Genomic DNA, 17,602 nt, shown 5'->3' with positions numbered 1-17,602 from the left:
AAGGAAATAAGGAAAATTTTCTTGAGAAAGGTAAGTTTTTTTTGTTGTTTTTGTCTTTTCACTAAAACAAAATAAAATGAGGGACAAAGAAAAGTGACCCTTCCCTCATTAATAATTCAACTTCGCTTAACTAAACGGAGGAAAAAGAAGGAGACAAATTACGTTGTCAAAAAAAAAGGAGAGAGTCTTACCTGTTTCACTACTTGTGGGCGTTTGCAGTAATTTATCACTGCTCACAGATGTTGGTGGTGGTTTCTCGATGGGCTGAGCATAAGCAATTGATTGATTTCCGTGGTTTTCTTGCTTATACTGCTGCAGCTGCGAACTACATACGGTAGTTATCCACAGAGACTGCAGACCTGCAAAAAAAAGTAAGATAAAAGTTTGGATTAATTTCGGGCTAATTAATTGATCGCAAAAAAGTAAGTAGAAGAAAAAGTAATTTCTGCGAAAAGTTTTTAAGTAAATAATAATAAAGGAAAATTTGCTTTAGCTTACTCCTTAATTTATGTTTGTTTCAGAAAAATTTCTCATAAAGGATTTAAAAAAATCATCTTTAATTTAAATACAAGTTTGGAAGATAAGCTCCTTTGGAATAAATTGAAAAGTTTCAGATCCAGTGGCGGATTTACATGTAGGCTGAAGCCTTGGGTCCCGATGAAACAATTTGGACCAATCAGAGTCGTCATCATTCATATGGATGTCAACAATTAATATGGTAATTCTAAAATTTCTTACACATTTTACACATCATGGTGCACCTGATTTCAGCATTTCATCGAAAAATAAATGCCATGAGATTTTTTTGATAGTTAAGCCTAAAGTAGTCTAAAAAACTTAAATATAAAATTCTAGAACAAAAATATTTGTATTTTTATGCATTTTTAGTGAGATTGGGTATGTCAAAGAGGTATCCAAATGCACTAAAAATGCATAGAAAAACTGATGTTCTATCTAGAATTTGAATTTAGGTTTTTTTGGAAATGGCAGAACCATCAAAAAAATCTCATGGCATTTATTTTTTGATGAAATGCTGAAAGCGGGTAATGTGTAAGAAAATTTAGAACTACCATATAAATTGTTGACATCCAAATGAAGGATGATTCTGATTGGTCCAAATTGTTTCATACCGATGATTAAAATTTTTTAAAAAATTTGGAATATTTTTTTATAAATTTCCAAACTTCGATTAAAATCTGATCAAAAGTTTATTTTAAATAATTCTTCAAAATTTTGACAAATATTTCAAATGAAAAATTAAGAAAAAAATCATTTAGGTATAAGAAAATTTTAAAAATAAAAAAAAATTATTTCTTTAACTGAAATTTCTTTTTGACGATTTTTTTATATTCAAATATTTGATTTTTAATTAACTAAAATTTAATTTATTTTACTTAAATTTTATTCAGTTTTATCAAAAATTGAATTAATTTAAATTTTTCATTAATTTAATACAAAATTCTTTCTTTATAAAAAATTTAATATTTTCTGTTTAAAAAATATTTTTTAAATTAATTTTTTAAAGTCTTTAAAAACTTTTTAAATAAGCAAAAAACCCTTTAAATTCAGAAAAATCTTCGAGTGTAACTAATATGACATGACTGCATAAACAAACGTCCCACAAAACGTTCAAAAGATGAATAATATCTGTCTAATAAAATGCATGGAATGACGTCTCTCTACCTTCGTCGGCGTGGCGTGTTTGTTCAGCTGCCTGTCTGATGTCTTGCTCTTGCCAGAAAATGTTTAACAATTTATTTTTATCTCGTTTGGTTTTCGTCTATCTCACTCACTCGCTCTTTTCTCGCACACACACACACTAAATTTAATGGTTATTGCTTTTAGTTATATTGTGATATTTTATTTTTCTCCTCTTGTTATTGTCGTCGTCATCGTCGTTCCTCCTCGTTGTTATTGTCGACGACGAAGCCAGCTCACATGTGTGTGACAGAGAAATGTGGGGTAATTACATTAAAGCTTTAATTTAAAATGAACTTCTATTTTATAGTGTTTTTCAACCAATAAAAGTCTCGTACGACCATTAAAATTTAAGTGTCTATTAGAATCGTTCAAAAAAACTCATGAGCTCGCCATCTCCCCAGAGTTGCATTTATTCATCATCTTCCACTTCCACATTTGCTTCGTTCGCTTCATTCACGCTAAAAGCCGACCGAATATTTGCATATTTTGCTACAAAACAGAAAAAATTGTTGTTGCCTCATATTCGACATAAAATATTCATAATAAGGAAAAAGTTTTTGTTGTTTGCGCAAACCAAACCCAAGCAAGAGTAAAAATATCACAGAAAAAAATCTAGGCTTGAACGTGTTTGCTATTAATAGTTTCTGTCTAAATTGATGTTTTTTTTTCGTCTTTTTTGTGGTGCGGCGGTTGCTTTGCCTTGCAAAAAAAAATAAATATGAGCAAAATTAAATATATGAGAGGATTTTTTTGGCGAATGAGAGTGCGACGCGATCCAAGCCACAAAGGAGCGAGATTGCGGCGATGAACACGCAATAACTTGATTATCATTGTTAATTTTGCATCACTTGTGGAATATTAAAATTTATGTAAAGTAAAAGCCAAGCCGGAGCACAACATTAATGAAGCAAAATATTTTGTACGGCAGATGGTTGCAACGAAAAAAAAAGAAATAAGGGGAGAAGGAGATCAGATGATGACGGTGATGATGATGATGAGCAACGAAAGTCACCGAGAATGAGAAAATTTATTGAATTAAGGCTGTTTTTTAATTCTTCTTGGAATTTTGCGAATTTATTTATTCAAAGAATCTTGAAAAAAAATTTTCCTTTGACATAGTTTTGATTTGAAAACTAAATCAAGAAAAAAACTAAATCAAAAACTGTGTCAAAAACTGTGTCAAAGCAATTTTTGTCAAATTTTGCTCCAAATGGATAAAAATATGTCAGAGGGCTCTAATTTATCATTTTTAATCATTTTATAACTCAAAACTGCCAAAAAATTGAAACTGAAAAAAAAATTTTTCTTTGACACAGTTTTGATTTGAAAACTAAATCAAGAAAAAAACTAAATCAAAAACTGTGTCAAAAACTATGTCAAAGCAATTTTTGTCAAATTTTGCTCCAAATGGATAAAAATATGTCAGAGGGCTCTAATTTATCATTTTTAATCATTTTATAACTAAAAACTGCCAAAAAATTGAAACTGAAAAAAAAATTTTTCTTTGACACAGTTTTGATTTGAAAACTAAATCAAGAAAAAAACTAAATCAAAAACTATGTCAAAAACTGTGTCAAAAACTGTGTCAAAGCAATTTTTGTCAAATTTTGCTCCAAATGGATAAAAATATGTCAGAGGGCTCTAATTTATCATTTTTAATCATTTTATAACTAAAAACTGCCAAAAAATTGAAACTGAAAAAAAAATTTTTCTCTTTGACACAGTTTTGATTTGAAAACTAAATCAAGAAAAAAACTAAATCAAAAACTGTGTCAAAAACTATGTCAAAGCAATTTTTGTCAAATTTTGCTCCAAATGGATAAAAATATGTCAGAGGGCTCTAATTTATCATTTTTAATCATTTTATAACTCAAAACTGCCAAAAAATTGAAACTGAAAATAAAATTTTCTTTGACATAGTTAAATTTACGACCATTTCCAAAGCCACCATTTCCAATGGGTCTGTCCATTTAATGCCACAAACCGCAAAAATTTTCACCTCGCACCAACTTACGTTTATTTTAAACAACAAATGATAATAGAGAACATCGACCTGACGTAGTAAAACGACCGCCTGCAAGACGAACGAGCCTCATTATAAGTCCATTAGAGAAATGCTCGCCTACAGAAAGGAGAAAAAATCACCTGTTTTTCATTTCCTCCGGTTTTTTTGCTCATTTCACCGGGCGGCATGCGGCAAGCAAATGAGTTGAGTGCGTTCGCCGTGAATAATATAAGAATAACATAAATATTTAACATAAAAACAATATATGGCAAAAAAAAAGGTACCGCGAATAGATAAGCGAATGACGAACGACGAGGTCCCGCGCGATGAAAAATGAGGTACCTACCGGAAAAAATACGGAAATTTTCAACCTGCGAGCCCATTGGCAATATTTACGGCTGTTTAAGGCAAAACCATCATCATCATCGAAATGACACGGAAATTTTTATGATAGACGAACGTGACTAATAAGCATCGAGGCAATTTTTATTAAAAGCCTCATAAAATAGTTATAAAGGATAATAAGACAACGAAGCGGTGAAAAAAAAATAAATATCAAGCCACTTAAAGGATGACCATGAAACGTCTTCTAAATGTCTAGCAGAATTTCTGTTCCCAAAAAAAAAAACAAACAAAAAAACGCATCTAATCAAAAATTTTACGCACGTTCACAATGGAAAGAAAGAAAGAATGAAAAAAAGTTTCAAAGTTACTTCATTTACGGCGCGCGAATGGCATAGCGTGAATACAGACATTAATCATCAAAATAAATAGAAATCTTCAGTAATAATTTAGCACCCGAAAAAAGAGAGTGAGTGGCACGATAAATAACGACCTTAACCACTTTTTTCACAGAACGGCAGCGCAGCACACGGAAAACCCATCAAAACTTATCGTTAATGTAACATTTTATTCCGGAGAGAAACGATTATTAAGGACCCTCTTTTCAATTTATCGATAATCATGTAGGAATTGCGGCGCACTACGGTGAAAATTGACAGACGAAACCAAAAAACGTAACGGCATTAATGATATGATTAGTGGAGTGTGTTTTTTTTGTTTGATAAAGGTAAGTTTAGATAAGAGTTGTGTTGATGGAAAATGTATTGAGGAAGAATTTTTCTGAACTGGTCTGTCTGTACGATTTTTTTTAGTAATTTTTTTTTTTTAAATTGAAAATCTTATTTATGTCTGAAAAATTTTACTTTTTACGGAACTTTAACAAAATTGACATTTGATAAATTTTTTTTTTAAGGGAATTTTTATTCTTTAATTTCAAAAATTTATTTGATATTTTTAAATAAAAGTTAAAGTTTTCCAAATTTTTTATTCTTTTTTAATTTTAAAAATATCATTTAAAAATCAAAAACTAAATAAAAAATTTTTCTAAAAATCTAAAGGAAAGTTTTTTCAATTTTTCATAAATTTTCCTATAAATTGGAATATTCATAAACCTTCTCACAACTAATTTTGACACACCATAAAAAATTTCATTGAGTTTCTTGAAGCAGTTTTTGAGTTATTGCGTTACAAAATTTACATAAAATTTGAGTTTTAAACTTTGTAACGCAATAACTCAAACTCTGCTTGAAGAATCTCTTTGAAATTTTTTGTAGTGTGTCTAAATTAGTTAAGAGAAGGTTTAGAAACAGGAAAATTGTAAAAAAAATCATGAAAAAATTAGAAAATTTGAATAAACTTTTTGATTTTATTTATTTTGTAATTTATAAGTTCATTGCATAGTTTTAGGGTAATTTTTTTGCTTAAAAAATATCGATGGGTAAAACGAAGTTTACGGGTTCGCTGGATTATAACGAAATTCGTCAATTTTGGACCAGATTTGGACCCTTAACTTGTTTTTTTTTCAAATCAAAGTCTAACATTTAAAAAAACCATTCAAAAGAAAAATGTGCATTGGGGCGAGGTTTTAGATTGTGATTTTGAATTGGAATTTAGATTTATAAATAAATAGTTATGAAAAATTCTAAAACTTTTTATAATTTTTTTTTCAAATGTTGTGAAAAATTATGATTTTCAACTATAAAATAAAAAAAAATAAATTTAATTTAAAAATTAATTTAAAATTTTGAATTAAAAATAAAATTAAATTAATTTTAAATCAAATAAAAAAATTCTAATTTTAATTTATTTGTTTTTTTAATAAAAAAAATTAAATTTATTTTTTTTATATTTGAGCTGAAAATTTTAAACTTATAAACTTTTGTCGCGAATATTGAAAAATTTTCACAATTTTTTGAAAACTTTTGTCAAAAAAAAAAAAAAAAATTATCAAAAAGCGCTTTAATCAACAAAAAATTCACCCCAAAAACTTTTCTCAACATTTTTTCATTGTTTTCTGTTGTCTATAGTCCTCCATTCAGAACTCCCCAATGGATCAACATTCGCCCGAAATGTTTGTTCTGCATGTGTTGCTGCTTCGAACGTGTGTGCTCATCGCCCACGTACTCTGACCATTGCAAAAAAGCACGCCGCGGAAACAATGGATGGAAACGGAACTGACTGTTGAGTAGATTGCTTTTTTTCGGTGATGTTTTGTTTTTTTTTTCACACAGACTCGAATATAAGGGCGTGTAAAAGTATATGTTAATAATGTTCGGTATCCGGTGTGCTTTCGTCGTGTGTGTGAATTAGTTATTACTTTTCGATGAAGAAACAGCCGAAAGATACGTGACTTATGAATTTTCATTTAGATTGCGTGAATAATGTTCGCACTCAATGTTAAGCACCTCGATGACGACGCTCGAGCAGCCATTAAAGTTAATGTCAGTCATCAAAAAATTATTTGTACGAAAAAAGTCGAAAGTTTAAAGTTTTTTTTTTGATTTTATGTGAGAAAATGTCAACAACTCTTGCTTTTTTGTGATCACAACAGCTCGTGATGCGATAAAAAGTCTCTCGAACGCAGATTTTGACCTTGGAAAAAGTGCTCAGACACACAAAAAATGCCACGAGAGAGCCATTTAACGATCAAAATCCCTCATTTCTACCCCTTTTTTGTGCTCGTTTTGCCCATTCTGTGTCTCAAATCACCAAATTAAATTTTATATTTTCGTCCATCATCATTTGCATCATCATCACCCGAGCACCGCTCATCATCGCTCGTGCGTTTGTGAGATAAAAATAACGGTTATGTCGTACAAAAAAATAAAAATAAAAACAAAAATGTTGCCTTGCTCGGCAAAAGCAGCCCACAAAAAAGCCAAAATGATGATGATAGGTGACATTTTTCGGAAAAAAGTAACAAATATAAAAGAAATTGTTATGGCATGCCGCATTCTGCCTTGTACCAGTTTTTAATGTCTGTAAGGGTAAAAATTTGTGTTAAATTTGTTAAAATTTCATGTTTTTTTGTACATTCACTGCGAGTAACGACAAAAGTTTTTTACGTTGCGAAAATTTTAAGGGACGAGTTTTAATTAAGTTCGTTCTGATTTTTTAATAAGAATTTTTTGGTTGCTAAAATATGCACAAAAATAGAACAAAAGAAGAAAAATATCAAAGAAAAACTTTTTTTTTTGTTAAAATTTAAAAAAAAAATAGAAAAAAAGTTTGTTTTTTGATGTCAGACTCAGAAGTTCATTGAACGTACAAAATGCGCTTGGAACGTCATTAAAACACAAAAAAATGCTTTCACTTTCAATTTTTTTCAATTATTCACGAGAAAAAAAGTTGAAACTTCCGAGAAACGAAACTTGAAGCAAAATTAATTGGATCGACAAAAAAAATCAAATAATGAAATTCCGAGAAAGGCAAAGCAAAATTTTTTGCACAAGTTTATTTTTGGCTCATTTGAAATTTCGTTTGATCGTTCGTTGTTTGCCTCCCTGTGAAACTAATTTTAAGTACCTGTGAGGCACAAAAACATTTAAATTGTTTGCTTTGTGTTTAAATTTTGCTGTTTGGCTAACAATAGACGCGACAAGACAAAACAAAACAAAACAAAACAAGACACTTACACCGTTGAAGATTCGGTTGATTGAATTTTGTTTAATAATGATTTTGGCAGCTTGCGCGCAAAATTAATTTCGCATCAAATTCCGAGAAATTTGCAGGCGTGGCATTTAATTTGGAGTAATTTTGTAGAGAGTAATAAGCGAAATCTCGGCAGGATACTTTTATGCGTGTCTCCTGTCTTTATCCTATTAAATGAGTGTGATGTGTGTGATATATTGACAGCATGAACAGATTGTTGTTCGTTTGTGAATAGAAAGCAAACAACTTTTGGCTGTGGGACGAAATTTGATGTGATGGCACACGTATGGTTTTTTGTGATGAAAAGGAAAATACATGGAAGAGTGGACCGCAAATTCTGCGCTGACATCGATTTTATGCTTATTTTAGCGGTAATTTGATAACACGGCGAGAAAAAACGATGGGGGATTTGTGAAGTGATTTTTTGAAGTCATTTGAAGTCGTTTCATAGATTGAAAAATCAAAAAAAAAAATCATTTTTGAGCCTTAAAGTAATTTTATAATAATTTTAATTACTATTTTTTATAACTTTTTTATGACTTTTATAAAATTTTTTAAAATTAAAATTAAATAAAAAGAAAAGCTCAAAAAATGAAATAATTAAAACTTTTGTAAAACCTTAAATTTTTACAAAAAATAATTTATTTATTGAATTAAGACAATTAAATTAAATACATTTTTTTTTGTCGAATAATTCGAATTTCTAAAAAAATTAGAAATGACTTTTGAAAATTTTAAATATTAAAAAAAATTTTATTGATTTCATAAATAAATTATGAAGGTTAAAAAATTAAGCTTGATAAAATAATTTTTTTTACCAAAATTTTTCTAAAAATATTAAATAAATATTTTAAGATGCTTAAATTAATTAAAAATTTTTTTTTAAGATTTCAATAATTTTTTTAGACCTTAAGTCGATTAAAAGTCTTTGCAGAGCTCAAAAATTCTTACATATTTAGTAATTCTTACAAATTTACATTTTTTAAACAATTTTTTTTAGTAATTTTTAAATATTTAATGATTTTTTGTAGATTTTTCGCTTCAAACTAACGGACCCGTAAACTTCGTTCTACCCAAGTCGACCCATCGAAAAATTTTTTGGTTGATAGAAATTAATTAAATTTTCAAAACTAATTTCAACCCTTATGTGATTTAATCGTAATAAATTTTTGGATTTTTTTTTTAATTTTTTACAAATTTTTTCAACTGTTTTTCTAAATTTTCTATTTCTAAACCTTCTAAAAAAAATCCAAATAAAATCTTGAAAATTAGAACTTGAGTTATTTTTTTTCAATTTTTTAATGATTTTTTGGAAGTGAAATTTATTTATATGAAAAGGTATATTTGATGAATTTAAGTTAAAATTTTCATACGAAATTTTTTAAAATTTTAACTTAAATTTTTTCAAATATACCTCTTGTATATAAATAAATTTTACTTCAAAAAATCCGTTTTAAAATTGAAACAAAATAACTCAAGTGAAAATTCATAAAAATATACACTTCGAAAAAAAATTAAAAAAAATATTTTGACTTTTAAATATTAATTTTGAAAATTAAATTTTTTTAAAGAATCTTTAATTTGAATTTTTTTTTTAATTCTTAAAATTATTTTCTTTAATTTGTTTAAATTTTTTAGATTTTTTTAAAAATTTTTATTTCTAAAAATATTTTTTTTTGAATCTTTGTAAAATGTTTTTTTTACCCATTTTAGTGACTTTTGCTTCACCGTAACTTTCTAATTTCACAAACATCGCAACTGGACATCTAATTCCCTCCTCTCAGTGTACGTCAACATTCCGCGCGGCATTCATGCTTTTTGCCAACATTAATCCTTGATTAGAAAATTCTTGTCAACTATTTAACCTATTTGTGTCACTCAATTTGATTCACTCTCAACTCTAAATTAGACGTAGATTTACGATACACGAAATTCCCGGCAGCAGGCAAAACTTTTTCCGCTACCGATCCGATCTCTCGTTCGTTTAACTTAATAACAAATGTTTGCCTGCCTTGTAATTTATTTGCCCTTTTCTAAATAGCTGCCGCCGATGCCGATGCGAAAAGAAAGACAAATACCTGAGCGAAGAATTTGTGTCAACTCGGCTCGTATTACGGAGTTTGGAAGCGACGAGGCATAAATCCAAAACTATGTCCAAACAAAAAGGAAAGAGTTTTAAAGGAAAGTGACGTCGAAAACTTGAAACTTGTTGTTGTTTACAATCTTGAGTGACACGTGTAGGAATGTCACTCGTCGGCGCTTGTTTTTCTTCCTCAAGTACTTTTTTTTCTTCATGCTCATTTACTCGATAAAAAAAGGAGAAGAAGAAAAAAAGAATTGAAATAAAAATGTATGCATAACAATAGTTGTTGTGCGAGCAAGTCTTAAATACGAGTGAAAGAGACTTTTCTTGTGTGCCACAAACACAGAAAAAAAAAGTTCAAAGCAGAAAAAACACGAAACGTGGATAAATGTCTGTAACGTAGAAGAGAGTTATAAGCTTTAGAAAACATGTCAAGTCATACAGATGTGCTTTTACATGTTTTTTTTTCTGTGTTCGTTCCATTTCATTCAACGAGCAAAGACTTGGAGTTAAATAGGCGGAAATTAACCACAAACATTTATTTACATATCCTTTGTTCTTCGGGTTGTTATTGCCACTACTCTTTCGTTAGTTCTCTTTGAAAAAATGTGAAAATTGGAAAATCGTGCAAATATTCAAGCGTTACCTAATAAAGTGATTAAAGTTCGTCATGCAGGTAAAAGCCCTCGAGCTAAAAAAAATTTACGATGACGACGCGAGCATTTTAAAATTATTTTCCAGAAGCGCATTTGTGGCTGAAAATTTCTACCTTTTATGTCTCTTTTATTATTTAATGTTCGGTAGCAATAACATATCCAAGAACATACTGAAAAAAAAAACCCAAAAGTAGGCTAAATGTGTGCACTAGAATTATTTTTTGCTACCTTTTTCAGGCATTTTTAGGTCTAAAATGAAATAAAAATAAAATATGAAAAGTTGTAACTGTTAAAGGAGGGAACTCGACGTGCATCACATTAGCATAGCATTTCCCTGGAAGGAAATATAAAATAAAAAAGTTTCTTTTTCATCGTTGGCGGCGGCGGCGGCGTGATATTGCAATGCAAATTTCTTCATATGTTCCTTTTTTTCGGGGCACAAAATGTGTGTGTGTGTGTGGATTGGATGTGAAGTGAAACGAGAAACAGAAATGGAGAGACAAAAATTATTATGTTCAGTTTCATGATTTCCTTATGAAGGGAGAATTTCAAATGCGATATGTTGAAATCAGTGGCGGAATTTGTTTTTGGGGAGAAAGTAGATTTGCTTGAATAAACTTCTGAGGTTTCTTTTAAGTTTGAAAATGACCTCTTCTTTCAAAACTGAAGTTTGAAAACTGAACCTCAGGTTTAAAAATGAACCTCTTAGGTTTAAAAATAAACCTCATAGATTTCAAAACTGAACCTCTTAGGTTTAAAACTGAACCTTTCAGATTTAAAAACTGAACCTCTTAGGTTTGAAACTGAAGCTCTTAGGTTTAAAACTGAACCTCTTAGGTTTAAAACTGAACCTCTTAGGTTTAAAACTGAACCTCTTAGATTTCAAAACTGAACCTCTTAGGTTTGAAACTGAAGCTCTTAGGTTTAAAACTGAACCTCTTAGGTTTAAAACTGAACCTCTTAGGTTTAAAACTGAACCTCTTAGGTTTAAAACTGAACCTCTTAGGTTTAAAACTGAACCTCTTAGATTTAAAAACTGAACCTCTTAGGTTTAAAACTGAACCTCTTAGGTTAAAAACTGAACCTCTTAGGTTTAAAACTGAACCTCTTAGGTTTAAAACTGAACCTCTTAGGTTTAAAAATGAACCTCTTAGGTTTAAAACTGAACCTTTTAGGTTTAAAACTGAACATCTTAGGTTTAATACTGAACCTCTTAGGTTTGAAAATAAACCTCTTAGGTTTAACACTGAACCTCTTAGATTTGAAAACTGAACCTCTTAGGTTTCAAAACTAAACATTTTAGGCTTAAAACTGAACATCTTATGTTTGAAACTGAACCTCTTAGGTTTAAAACTGAACCTCTTAGGATTAAAACTGAACCTCTTAGGTTTAAAACTGAACCTCTTAGGTTTAAAACTGAACCTCTTAGATTTCAAAACTGAACCTCTTAGGTTTAAAACTGAACCTCTTAGGTTTAAAACTGAACCTCTTAGGTTTAAAACTGAAGCTCTTAGGTTAAACAATGAACCTTTTAGCTTTGAAAATTGACCCAGATGTCACTCCATTATCAATTTCACGTACCAAAAACCGCCCAAATCTCAATTAATCCAAATTTACGACTTGCATATTCATAAAAGGGCACTCATAAACTTTCGCCATGTACATAACTTTCGAAACAATTTACTCTCTATGTCTCTCCCAATTACAACATTAACGTCTCTTGCAATAAATTTCTATGCAATTTTCCCAGAAATGCAAAGTTTTTGGTCATACGCTCTTGCAATATTTCTCGAAGCTATCATGCACATTTAGGCGCATAGAAAAACATGGGCAGCAATGTAAAATAATAATATTGTACAAAATGTTTAACTTTTGCATATATAAACTTACTCTTTACTACTTGATGATTATCATGTAATCACTTTGCTGTAAAATTATTATTATTATTTTCTCTCCATTTATGAGGCTTTTGTGAGATTTTAGCCAAAAAATACAAAATTTTCCACCACTTCAGGGGAAACTTGTTTTACAACTTTGCCTTAAAATTGAAATAAAATTGAATGATGCTCAACAGTTTCCTCGATTAGAAAAAAAGTGATGCAAATACTTCGAAAGTGTGACCAAGATAACGAGTTTTTATTTTCTGCTGTTTCATAAATAATTATGTTAAATGCGAAACCGATACAGAAACATGCACTCAGGGAGGAAAAACAACTAATAACTAAAAAAAGAAACTTTATCTGACGACGACGACGACGACAACGAGCCAATCGAGAGAACGATGAGGATGCAGAAGAACGGTTATAATTAAAAAAGTTTAGAGAATATAATAAAACTGTTGAAAAGTGGTTAAAGTTGGGGCATAAAAATATTAAGTAAGAGAAAAAAACTTTTCTAGTGGCAAGAAAAAAATAAAGTCAAAAAGTATTTTTTTCTGTTCAGAACGCAAAAAATATTCGTAAAACATCAAGAAATCAAGATAAGATGATTAAACGATAAATTTTTGGTCGTCATCATGGAGAGAAAGAGAACGAAAAAAGTTATGAATAAAATAAGAAATTTTCCCAAGGACGATCCTTTTGTGCTTAAAATCCTTTTTTGGTGCCTAAAAGGTCCAACAAAAAAAATTATGTTATTCATCCAATATCTTCTCATGAAAATCCCTCCAAGGAAAGGAAAGAAAAGGCAAACTCCTTTCACGTTGTTTACCTTCGTTGCTCCGCGCTCGCGTTGGTTAATTAAAAAAGCATCATAAAAAAATCATGATTAAGAACCGGACTTGTGAAAAACTTTTTTATTTTTTTTTTTGCTTTATTACTGCCCACGTAGCTGCGATGATGATCTCCGCGTGCAAGAGATTTATAGATAGCGGAAGATGTTTTTTGCATCACTTCCTTATCTTTTATCATTTTTTATTATCATTTTGACGGCTGGCACGTTGCTCGTTCGTGTTTTTTGTTTGTTTTCGCAATGAAAACGAAGAAAAAAGTTAAAAGCAGAAATTTAATCAAGGGAAGTGAACTAATTTTAATTCCATGGCAATTTTCAGAAGGTATAGGTAATGCAACGTGAGACAAAGAACATCTATAATCCGACAAACACATGAAATTTCGTCATATCATTTGTTATTTCAGGATGACTTCTAATCCGACGGAACGATTGTGTGTGAATGAAGTCAAAGTTCTCGTGATTGAGACGTTGCTTTGGGTGTTATGAGAGTAAATAACGTTTGTGGTTGGGATATTTTGTTATGGAATTTGCTTTGAAGCTCGTTGCGAGAAATGAGTTAATCGATCATTACGGGATTAGGGGTTGGTTTGACGTGGTTACGGATGGATTTTGTTCAGCTTTTATGGAAATTTGAGGTTTAGTATGATGAAATTGGAGAAATATTGATTTATTGAGTAAAATGCGAAAATTTTCCATTAAATTTAGGTTTTGATGATTTTTTATTTAATAAAATATTTTAAAGGAAATTAGAAAATTTTTTCAAATAAAAAATAAATAATAACAGTCGAAAATTTTGCATTAAAAATATAATAAAAAAATTATTGGAATAAAAAAAATTTCAAGTTTTTTAATATTTAAAAATTTTTAATTTTAAAAAAAAAGTAAATTTTTTTATAAATCGTTTTTTATTTGAAAAATTTTTCCAAAAATTTCAAAAAGGTTTGAAAAATTTTTTTACAAAAAAATTATTTTTTCATATGATAAAATTTATTTTTTTTTTTTGGAAAAATTATTGGAAAAAATTTTTTAAATGGCAAAAAAAAATTGGTGAAAAATAATTTTCTAATTTTTTAAAATTTTAAATTAAAATTTTTTTTTAATTTTTTAAATTTTTTTTAATTTAAAAAATCAAAAAATTTTTAAAAAATATACATAAGACAAAAATTTTTATATACATAAGACAAAAAATTGTTTAAAAAATTTTTTTAAGAAAATTAGCAATTTTTAAAGTCCTTATAAAATTTTCTAATTTAAAAAAAAATCGATAAGAAATTATTTTACTATTTTTAAAAATTTTTTTTCATTTTTTTAATTAAAAAAAATCGATGTTTTTCAATAATTTTTACTTTTTTATAAAAATTTTGGTTTCGTATAAAATTTTTGTGCTTTTAGAGTAATAAAAATTTCAATTTTAAATCCAAAATGGACAAAAATCCAATCTGGAGAATTCCGATAAAGATAAAAAATCTAATTTTTTACTTCAAGAGAATAAAAATTTGATAAAAATTAAGCTCAAAGTAATTTTTAGAGTCAATTGTTATTCAAAATTTCTTTAGAATTTTTTTTTTTTTTAAATTAGTTTAAAAATGAATTTATCTCGATCGTAATGTAAATATATTCAAAATTTCCTTAAAAATGTTAAATTTTCTCAATTTTTCTTCGTAAATTTCTCTTTTAAGCCTTTCAAATCTCATTTCATCAACATTTTTCTTATAATTTCAGTCTTCTCAAAGTAACACACGTCTCATTTGCTCCATTTACGACAATTTCCCGTGTATCACAGTGCGTGATTTGTCTCCTCGCAAGTCATTTCCACCTCCCAGCATCCAAGACAAAAGGCAAATACTCGTAATTTCCTGTTTATTCCGTAACATCGCACACGACGTTTTAATGTCAACAACATCTCTTTGCACTCAATTACCGTCCTTGCCGTGTACGAGATGTGCTGCATTGCTGGCCTCCCTTCAACTCACTTTTATTCAAATATATTTACGACTTTGTTTTAACAACCGCACATTTATCAAATGAAGATGAAGACGACACGTGTGCCAGTTCATTTCCGAGCGACAAATGATACTCGGCAGAGACATTTATCCTGTCACATTGCTCGTGTCTTTAAAAACTTTGGAATTTTTCCGTCATAAATTGACCTTTTTTTCGCCTTGAAATCCTTTAATCAAAATGTTATCCGCAAAATATTTCTCGTCGTCGTGGCAGATAGGCATCATTTGGAGCAGAGAAAAATAACAACAAACAACAAGACCTTAACAATTTCGGGTCAAAATAATTGACATTTTACAGACACATGTACACAGAACAACAAGTTCATGTTGTTTGCCTATGTCAACAAAAGTCCCGTACGAAACGTAGGAAAATTTATTTTATCATAACTTATAATATAAATATGAATTGCCTTCGAACGATAAGGAAAAACTTTTTCTCTCTCTCTCGGTGTTTATCCCTTTTTGCACGTTTTCGATAAATCGACATATGTGAGCACGAAGTAACGCATTGTTGTTGCTAAAACATTGTGGACACGTTGTTGTCGATTTTGTTCGTTTCGACGACGGCCTTGCTCGAGTATTTAACAAACCGTAGCAGAAAAAGGCAAAAAAAATAAAACTTTTTATTCTTTTCGGTTTGTTGTTGTTGTTGCTCCTTGTGTGTCGTGTCGTGTTGGTTATTCTTCGAGAGTTGTTTGTGCATGTCGGAGTCGGTTGGTTGCCAAAAAGGTTTTGTCACAAACAACATTTTCTTCCCCCTTAACATAACAATGGAAAGGCTCTGTTTTGTTTTGGGGATAAATACTCGTAATGGGCCTCAATGGGTTGTTTTGGTAACAATATCTGATACTCATTACGGAAAAATTAAGTCTTTTTGGTTATAATTTGAGGTTTTCCGAAGATGTGAGGTGAATTTTCAATGAGAATAGGATTTTTTTTGGACTTGGGGTTTTGGAAAGGATAAATTTATGGAAGGATTGAGACCAAAAGTGCTCGATTTGGTCTTTAAAAGGCAATTTATGAAGATATTTCGCCTTTAAATAAACTTTAATGACTAAAATTTGAAAGAAATTTAGTCTAAAATAATTTTTAAAGATATATTGAAAGAAATTTTAATTCTTAAAATTGATTAAAATTAAATTTTTATAGAAATTTATTATATTTTTTACCACATTTCGAAGAAATATGAAGAAATATACTTGAGGAGTACGAAAATGTGAACTGAGGAGTACGAAAGTGTGAAATGAGGAGTACTTTTTCTATTTTTTTTTTATTTTTAGAAGTAAAACACATCACCTGATTTCATCATTTCATCGAAAAAAATATGGCATGAGATTTTTTGATGGTTTCGTGTTAGTTAGACCTTAAGAAGTAAATAGCCTAAATTCAAAATTCTGGAACGAGCTGAGAGTTTCAGAGTTTTGAATTTATTTTTTCGATTAGTTTAGGCCTAACTAACACAAAATTATCAAAAAATCTCATGTTATATTTTTTTTTTCGATGAAATGTTAAATCGGGTGATGTGAAAAAGTCAATTTTTGAGTAAAAATTGCCTTTTAAATATTCAAAAAACACAAAAAATCTCTTCTGCATGAATTTTTTTTAAAAAGAACATCGTAAATTAGATCATTACTTCACTCAAAAAGCGACAAACAAGAAAAAAATCTCCCTAGACATTCCGCTTTCCTCCGTGTGCCATTTTCCCGTCAAACGCACAACTTCATTATTTAATTTCTCTCCCTTTTTTCCGCGAAATCTTGTCTCAAGACACCACCGAACGAGAAATTTCTTACAAATACGAGAGAGACGAACATAAATCAAAAAGAATAAGAAGAAGGGCCACCATAACATCCATTAAATCGCCAAACGACCAACAAATGTTACACGATGCCGAAACGAATATAAGGTACCAAAATATTCATTAACTAAAGTGGTTTTTCTGAATTTTTTTTTCATTCTTCTCACTTCTTTCAGATCCATCCATCTCGGGCAACATCCATCATGTATTGAGACGTTTTTTTTTGTTCGCTTGATATGACTTGACTTTGGTCCCATTTTTTCCGTTTCTCGGAAATTTATTCTTATTACGAGAAAAAAAAAGTAATTCAAGTCTGAAGTATTTGCATATACACGAAATGTATTCGTACAAGGCCAGGCAGAATTTAATTGAGATGTTCTCGGGTTCTTGGTTGCAAATAATTAATGAAGACGGAAACCTTTCTAACACCTTGCTTATCGTCTTACTGTCTAGGAACAACAACGAAGAAAGTATATAGCAAAAACGAACTATTCATTACCTTTTTGTGGTTTTTTTCCGACAACATTTTCTCTCTTTCGGAACAATTATAACAAGCAACAAACACGAAACTGAACAAGAAAATACGAAGAAAATTGTGTGGAGAAAACTATTCAGGTGTTATAAGTAAATGTC

The 17,602-nt window shown here is 29.6% G+C and overlaps 1 protein-coding gene across 1 annotated transcript in view; it reads right to left on the bottom strand.

Annotated features, from left to right (window-relative positions):
• The window catches only part of LOC134831976 (uncharacterized), a 66,980-nt gene that overhangs the window by 23,059 nt on the left and 26,319 nt on the right, over positions 1–17,602 (bottom strand). Inside the window, exon 2 of the mRNA XM_063845832.1 lies at positions 192–359. The gene's annotated coding sequence lies outside the window, so the exon portion shown is untranslated. The remainder of the gene's footprint in view (positions 1–191; positions 360–17,602) is intronic.

Source organism: Culicoides brevitarsis, chromosome 2 (genome assembly GCF_036172545.1).
Source record: "Culicoides brevitarsis isolate CSIRO-B50_1 chromosome 2, AGI_CSIRO_Cbre_v1, whole genome shotgun sequence".
Taxonomy (NCBI): Eukaryota; Metazoa; Arthropoda; class Insecta; order Diptera; family Ceratopogonidae; genus Culicoides; species Culicoides brevitarsis.
This window is presented reverse-complemented; position numbering and strand designations above follow the sequence as displayed.